Source organism: Phyllostomus hastatus, unplaced genomic scaffold (assembly GCF_019186645.2).
Source record: "Phyllostomus hastatus isolate PE091 unplaced genomic scaffold, TTU_PhHast_1.1 phas_scaffold_21, whole genome shotgun sequence".
NCBI lineage: Eukaryota > Metazoa > Chordata > Mammalia > Chiroptera > Phyllostomidae > Phyllostomus > Phyllostomus hastatus.
In genome coordinates, this window is record NW_025334017.1 from 20,284,855 (window position 1) to 20,293,784 (window position 8,930).

Genomic DNA, 8,930 nt, shown 5'->3' on the forward strand with positions numbered 1-8,930 from the left:
TATATAATATTTAGAAATAAAGTCCTTCTAAATAATAAAAACATAAAAATAAATTTTAAAAATATAACAGGGAAAAACACCTTGATAGTCTCTTTCATGGTACAAAATAAACTAGTTCCCAGAAGACCGTATGTGCATGAACATCTACCCTTGTTTTTAAGACCAACCCACATCCTGATGCTGTGGTCATTTGCTTCTTTGAATCCTGATCAACTCCAAAACCAATTGTAAGACCACAAATCAAGATGCAATGCCTGGTTAGGCAATTCCTGTAAACCCCCATCTGCTTACAGCATTTAAAGTTGCAACAGAGCCCCAAGGGTTGGGAAATTAGATGGTTTATGCTGGCCTAATGAACAGTGTTAGAGTGTCAAAAACAACAGCGGACCACAGAGTACCTAAGAGCTGGATTCAATTCTTGGCTACTGTCCCTGGGGAATGTGGGTGGGTGCATACGTGTGTAAGCATTTTGCTGTTATCCAGGCCACAGTTGATTTTGGAGCAAGTTCTTCTACGAAGTTAGATGGAACACTAAAAACATCATGTATTCTCAGGTCAGCTTTTCCTGGAATATCAACAGAAGTAGTTTGAAATCCATCACGGGATATATTTTCCTCCCATTCACTAACTTTATTCAAAGTCCAGGAGCTCAGGCACAAAAGTAGCACTAAGGCTTGTTGTTGACGCGAGGTGCAGAACTGAATTCCTCCTGACTGCATCAGCTCAGTTGTACTTCAAGGCTCTGAGAGTGAGACTAGGTCACACACCAAGAGTCACAAACACAGTGTGTCTATTTCCCCTAAAATCTTCTCTTATCCTGTTCACGTCATTTGTGGAAGAGGCAAAAAATACACCCTGGGTTCTTGCACTCTAAACCAGGAGGTGCTACAGAATTTTTCCTCACTGGTTAAGAAGCGGATAGGGAATAACACCGGGCAGAGGAGCCAAGTAAGAGACAAAGGCGGTGTCCTGGAAGAACACCTGCAATCGGGAGATGGAGGCTCCATCGTGACCCTGCAGACCAGGTGCTGCTTGACTGTGAGCAAATAACCTCCTGATTTACTTGTGACTCAATTCGCCTTTCTTTAACTGGGCGTAACATGTGCCCTGTGGATGTCACGGGGTTATTGAGAGGACTGAACAGGTCCTCTGAATAACGGGAAAGCACTGTGAAAAGGTGCAGGACCATGCATATTTAAGGTCCATTTAGTCTGGTTCCTTTGCCTCCAAGCAACTCTCTGAAATCAGCTCCTCCCTCCCTCACTGTCACCATCAGCCTTGGCACCTTCAGTTGCCCTGCAGACACACACAGGCAGGGGTAGGGGAGGCCAAGTGTCCCTGTGGGGCCCCACAGGCTTCTCCCTGCTCCCACACCCTGCTCATCCACCATCAAGTGTTCCCCCCGCAGCTGAAGAGTTCAGCCTGATGGTTGTGAACCCTGGCTGCATATTAGAATTACTGGTGCCTGGGCCCCAGACCAAAAGCGTTCATTTAATTGGTCTGGGCTCTCAGTCATTCAGTTTTTAAAACACGCCTAGTGATTCTAATGGGCAGCCATGGTATTTTTTTAATTGCTGTTTTAGAGGCTCACAAACTAAAATCACAATAATAATAAATATTTATTGGGCACACACGTCATGCCAGGCACTGTGATAGGTATTTGAATGCATCATCTTGTTCAATCCTCCAGCTACTCTGTGGTATAAGTACTTTTACTATCCTCCTATGCAGGGAGAAGCTAGAGGTCAGAGAGCTTCCCGGGGTCACAGCTACTGGGTGATGGGGGCAGGATTCTGCCTCTGCTCTGACTCCAGGACCCGGGCTAGGCTCTCCACCACAGCCCTCTACTGCCCTCCACTGAAGCCACATAATTGGTAAAGGAGCTTGGAGGAACACTGAAAAATCTGGTCTTAATGGGGGAAAAGAGAAATGGTAAAGAAATTTGTCATGCCAAATGAATCTTAAAACTCAAAAGCTTTCTGATGCAGCATTGTTAGAGCATTTTCCCCTCATATTTCAAATGTACAGTTGACCCTGGGATATATTAAAATGTGAGGCTTATTTAATTTTATATTATATTCCATAAAGCAGTGCTATCTCACTCCTGGATTTCATAGTCCAAAGAAAAGTATCAGTAATGACGTTTAGGGGAGGGAAAGAGGTGAGGATCTCCAATTTTTTCCCTTCCTTCCTCTCTCCCCTACCTCCCCACAGGCTGTGGCAATATGCAATGTGTAATAAGCTTAGACCATCCACAAGCTGCAAAATTTCTTTTTTCTGTGATTGTTTGTCCCATGAAAATATTGAGGTTCTACAGTTGTCTAACTGTGCTCTCAGAGCCCTGTGGGTTCTGAGGCTCCTCCAGCCTGCGGGGTGAGTAACTCCAAGGAAGAAAGTAAGGTGAGCGGAGGGTACTGGAGGCCCTCCCTCACCACTTCATCAGGGAAACCAATTTCATTTCCCTGACCTATGAAATGTCACAAAAGCTTGGGTTTGAAGGACGGCCTGTTGCTCTGTTGAAAACAAAGGTAGCAAAACACTGTTCTAGCTCACAAGCTATGTTTCAGAACCTACCTAATGACTGAGTTTTAAAGAATTGGATCACAACAAAATGCACTTTATCCTAGAGCTGTGCTGGGCCAGTCTGGATGGTTCAGGAAATACTACGGGATCTTACTGGGAGAGTGCTCGTTAGTGGAATGATGCTAGCAGCTCCCCCAGTGTGTTACACATACACATGAAAAACCCTCCATATTGCTCCCAGAAGCTGAGGTGCTGCTCAGAGACCAGTCTGGGACGAGGAAGGCCCAGTATTTCTGCGGGAGCCAGGAGCCTCGCCCAGGCCTCCTGTCCTCTGCAGACCGAGCTGCTTGTGACCAGTGGCTCTCAGCAGCAGCTGCAGAGGTTGCTGCTTCAGAGGAGGCAACACCATTTTGCCAAATGGCACTGCATGATATTTTCCATGATGTTTAGAGTGGGAGTTTTAAGGGTGTTTTTAAATAACACTTATGTTATTTTCTAATTATAAAAGTAATATTTTGAAGTGTAACTGACCTCAGAGTGCTTCTGCTTGCTGCTCAAATCTCTGCCATCTTATTAAAAATAAGGAGAAGGAAAAATTGTAGGGAGAAAAACATAAATTGTCATGTCAATTAATTAACTTGCATTGATAAAAACAAAATTTTGTTTACTGGGATGACATTAAGTGGTAAGTATGTCACAAATAATTTCACTGCAGTAAAAACTTTTGAAGAACATTATTTCTAGGGCTGCATGCCGTAATGTATCACACAGGCACCGTGCACTTTGTTTAGTCATCCTCCCACTGATGAGCTTGAAGTTCATTCCCACTTTTGAGTCATAATAAACAACATCGTGATGAACACCTCCGGGCATAAAGCAGGGCCTGCACAGCAGATTCTTTCCTCCAGATAAGTAACGACAAGTAGCATTGTATCACTTTTCAGACTATGCTTAATGATATGCCCTGCCTGGCCTCCTCCTTCCTTTAGCTCTTACACATTCCTTTATTGTTTGTGACCTTTCTTTACTTGGTGACTTTAGCAATTTCTAAATATGCTGCTGGGCTTCTGTCCCATTTTATTTTCAAAGATTATACTGGGATTCTATTTTCACTCCACAGTGTCAGGTGTCCTGGACATTAGATTTGAGCTCTTAATCAGGAGCAGTGCTCTCGGTGCTGATGCGATCTCTTACTGCCTTATGTCCCATCACCCGTTACAAGCTACTCCCAGGATCCTTCAGTACACAACGTGCATCTTACATTCTCCTCCTCTTCTAATTCCCCTGCATTTTCAAAGCATATATTAAAATGGGTAGAAAACAGCCTTTATAATATAAACCTGCCCTTTCTGAACTTTCTTTCCTTAGGAAATCCTTTATGCTGAGAAAGTGGCTTTGTATAATTCTTTTAGATCAGAGTTTCACTGGAACGTGGGAGAGCTGCTAAAATTCGCACTCATTGGCATCAAAACTGTAGTTAAACACCTCTCTATATTTAGTGTTCAGGCAAAATAGGCCCCCAGATCTATACCAGACATCTCCCTATGGCTGAAGGAAATGAAGCCAAATTTTAACGTCTTTGGAAACACAAAGAATTTTCAAATATATGCAAGTGTCTTCATTTCTTCATGATTACAGACTTTGTTAATTTTAGGCTATAAAAAAATAAGTTTAAGTGTTGTTAGATTTATCAAAACTCTGTTGTAAGTGTTGGCATCATTTGAAAAGCTCCAACGTGGGCAGGGGTAGTCCTAGCAGCCCCCAACACTGTGAGTCTGCTGCTGTTCCCACCACAGCTTCGCCAACCCGTCCCACCTCTGTCAAAGCACAGGGCTTACTAAATGCAAGGTCGGGGCAGTGGTTCACCATGGACCCCAGTGAACTCCTTCGGCATGGCATTCAGTGAAGAAACTTCTAGACAAAATCAATGTTTCTCTGCTCTGCTGTGGAAACTGCGTAGTCTTCCCCACACATAAATGTATCTAATAATGTTACACAAATCATCCCACAGGGAAAAATTTGGGCAACTTAAAATGCAGTCTTTCTCTTCCTGCTACAAACTCTACAGGACCCATTTTAATAAGAAAATGAGGGGAAAGGGGGAAACAACTGTAATTGAACAACAATAAAAATATTAAAAATAAATAAGTAAATAATTTTTAAAAAATGAAACTGACCAGAGCCCAAATGCACCTGGATGACCACGGCAGTTGGTGAAATGTTAAAATACTTCAGTATCAATTGGCAAATAACCATGTTTCCATCACACCCCACCCCTGATATCAGGCTCCTCCCTAGGAACTCCCCACCTCTCTTGGATCCAGCAACTAAAGAGTTAACAGCAGATGCCTCCAGCACCATTGCTGGTGGGCCAGTGCCCACTAATAACTATTTTGAATATCATTCTTCAACCAGACTAATGTGTCAGCATATCTCAAAAATCATGAGACATTTGTTTACTATAGTTTTGGTGAAATGTTGTTGTTTTATTCTCAACTTCAATTTTCCAACAGACATTTATTAGACATGTGCTCAGTGGTGATCAGGGCCCAGTCCTGCCTCCAGCAGCTTACAGTCTAGTGACAAAGACATATAGCTAAATAAATCATTTCACTGCCGTGTAATAAAACTAATGTGGCAGGTAGAGAGGGCTGTGAGGGCTCAGAGGAAAGAGCTTAGTCAGGTTTACAGGGGGAGGTGATGGTGAAGATGAAACTTCAGGGGCAAGTTGACATGAGTCAGATTAATGGGAGTGGGGACAGATGTGTTCTCTGGGGAGGGTGATACAACAGACTAAACAGCCTGTGGAAGGGCCTAAAAGCCAAAAAGGGAAGCAAGCAAGTTCAGGGAACTGCAAATATTTCATAGAGGGATGGATAGAGGGAAGTGATAAGAAATGAATAGTTAAGCCAAAGAATGATTTGCTTTTCACATCACACAATGGCAATGAAGCTAAGGATGAATTGTAGTTGGCCATTTTCTTTCCTGGGTATCTCACAGGTCTTGTGGTCCCACGCTATATTCAAACTTGCCAAGATTCTGCTGTTTTATTCCCAAGCCTGCTCTGTTAGTCTCCCAAGATCCACCTGCACAGTAAACCACTAACTATGAACAAAAAGATGCACATGCAGCTGTTGATAGTCAGGTGATGGGGAAGACTGGGTCCGTGCCAGGGCTTCTCCAGGCTGGTGGCACCCACGTGGTACCTGGCACTCAGTGAATATCTGTTAAATGTATGAAGGAGCAAACAAACAAACAAACAAATGAATGAAGAATAAATTACAAGAACAGTTTTTGAGATGCTTTCAAAAAGTGCCTCATAAGTGCTTGACTGTGTGATCATGACAATTCCACGGTCGTTGCTGGCATTTCAGAGTGATACTTTTAATATGCACATCTTGAAGGGAAAAGAGCAACACCTTGTTAATTGTCTAGATCTCAACACTGTTCTCATTTATCATTTCTCAAACCCTGGAATGTGTGATGAATTTTGAAGTTTACAGAGAAAGATTCATGAGAGCTTGCCACCCGATTTCCCTCAGCTGCTGCCTCTTGCCTCCCAGCCCCAGCGAGCTCTTTCCTTCTTATCCTTAAAGGGCTAGTGTCCTAGGATTACCAACTCAACCCATTCTTCCCTAGACTTTCGTGGTTTTAGCACCAAAAATCCCACATCCCTGGACATCCTTCCCTAGAAACCCAGTGCAAGGCAATCTGGGACAGTCCATCATCCTTCTGGTGAAGAGCTTCTTTTCAGGCTGGGGACATTCTAAAGACAATGGAATACTTCAGTCACTTCAGGGGCAAGGATTCATTTGTGAGGAGAATTTCCAAAGCCCTAATCTGAATATAGAAGAAGGAACATAAATTTGCCCAGGAAAACAAACACATTCTTAGCAGAAACAGCATATACAACAGCATGGAGTTTACTCTGTCTAAATAAAACAGAGGTCCTCTGAGCAGTAGGAGGGCAAAAGGGTGGAAATGGAGAGATCTCTCATTCTGGAAACAGATTTCTAATTCTGGAGAGAGATTTTTCAGTAACAAAATAGCAGATAATACTCACATTCATATGCAAGTCATAGTTGCTGGGGAAAAAAAAAAACATTTTTGACTGCCAGTTTAGAATAGCTATGCTCTTGTTCCCATCTATTGCTGAAAATAATCAAGAATTTGCAGAATTTTCCACCATTCCCAAGAGAGAGTATGGTCTGGATCAGTCCAACCTATTATTCTCATCCTGTTAATTCCTACTGTTACCGTGAATAAGTAAGAAATGTGATGTGACTAAACACCGCCACAGGCTGCATGATGTAGCAAAAGGCTAATTTATTTTTGATCTACCGCTTACGTGTAAACATCTGAGTCAGAGCATCTCGCCTTCTCTCCAGGGACTCCTGCAGCAAACTTGATAAAACACCTGAACATTATGCAGCAGAACTTGGATTCATTTCTCCTCTCTTCTAACTCTTTGCTTTAAACATCTGTTTTCCCCTGTGGAAGCCTGAATTCATCAGCAGCGGAACAACATAACGATCTTATATATATATATAATCGTGCTCTTGACTATGGAACGTCAACACATGTATAGTGTTCTCCTGCTCAGTATGGCTTCCTGAACTACTCTGATAATCAAGTAACTAAAACTAGTGCTTCTCTGTGTTGCCACAGTCCACCAAAATAAACACCTACATCTGCACCACATTGAATTGTGCTGTCTTTGTGTAGCAGGCACTGTTGGTTGTCTACCAAACACCCATTCTTATCTCTTCTTTCATAACATAACCATCAGGCATCACACAGCCAGGTGCCTCAAGGAGAGGTGGCTCCTGATAATAGTAATCTCACAAAAGGTCATGCCACTCCTTTGGGGTGATTGGCTCAGGCACAGACTAATAACCTAGTGATGGCTAATGAGATACAAGAAGTCTATGGGAGAAATCTCTCATTCTTAATAAAAAGCCATTGGAAGATCCTGTGAGTTGTCCTTTTTAGATGACTGCTTAAATTTTTTCAGCCATTTTGTTGCAGCCTGAAGATACAGCCAACACTGAGGGTGTCAAAATAGAGATTAAAATAACCAGATACCAGACCATGAGCTTCTGGCCAGTGCCCTCATCCTAAAATACACTGCTCCTCTACATTTTCTTCAAGGATGATTTTTCTTTAATGTTGGAGGTAAGGCGTAAAGGCCCTAGACTTATTTCTTGAAACTAATTCTACTCAGCCAATTCAGTACTATTGAAAACTTATTTCCATTAATTCACAGTAGCTAATATGATGATTGACTCCGATATTCTTAGGCAATATTCATTAAACATAGAAATAGGATAGTCAAAGTGAAAATGTGAAAGGAAGTAATAATATCATTGATAAAGACAAAAGAAGAATAGAACTTAAAATGTAAACAAAAGTACAACAGGTGAAGAGAGGGCTATTCTCTCCCATTAATAGAAGAATTCTGTCATTTGAGATATATACTACAACTGAAAACCTTTTGAGCTGAAAAAGGATGATAATATACAAGAAACATACAGCAAACAGCCTAGAACTGGTTGGGATCCAAAAATCAGTAACATATGACCAAATGGTAGAACTGTAGAAATAAAGAAGTTCGACAAAATTACTGTAAATGTTCATTGATCATGAATATTAAAAGCTATGAGATGTCCTTTGTGTAGGAGAATGTATTATTCATTCATGATCAACAAGACAATTCTTTGAGCTACTCCTCAATATGGTGGAGGATTTACCCTGGACCAGCCACTCCCAACTATCCACCACCTCTCTGAAAACAGTTGGCCAAGGTGAGGTGCACAAGTTACAAACATCTCTAAGCCTCAGTTCCCTTTCCTGTAATTAGAGACAATACATAATTCAAAGGTCTGTTAGTGGCTGAAATAAGATAGTATTTGTAAAGTACTGAGCTAGTATTTTCATACACTGTACAGTCCTGATTTTTAAGGTCCTTTTCCTTTCTTCTGCCCCTCCTGAGAAGACCACAAGGGTCATTGTCCCCTTGGAGTAAACGTGAAGTCTGCCTTCTGCTGACTAATTAGAGCCATATTTATGAGACTAACTTGATTTGGGGCAGCCATTTCTCCTAGATGGCTGTGGGAAAAACAGAAAGTCAGCTCAAATAGCATCAGTCCCTCAAAGTCAAGTGCTTCCTCAAAGGACTCACATTGTTATGGCCTAAAACAGCATCACACTGGAGTGTAATAATTTGCTTCTGTGACTTTATTTCATACTAAATTGGAAGTTACTAAAGGAAACACCCTTCTACAACCCAGAGTCTAGCACAGAGCTTGAGCATAGCAGATGCTCAGTAAGGAAGAGAGAGAGGGAGGGGGAGAGGAGGGAAGAAAGGGAAGAAGGAAGGTAGTTGCTACAAATGTCCAGATGGGTAA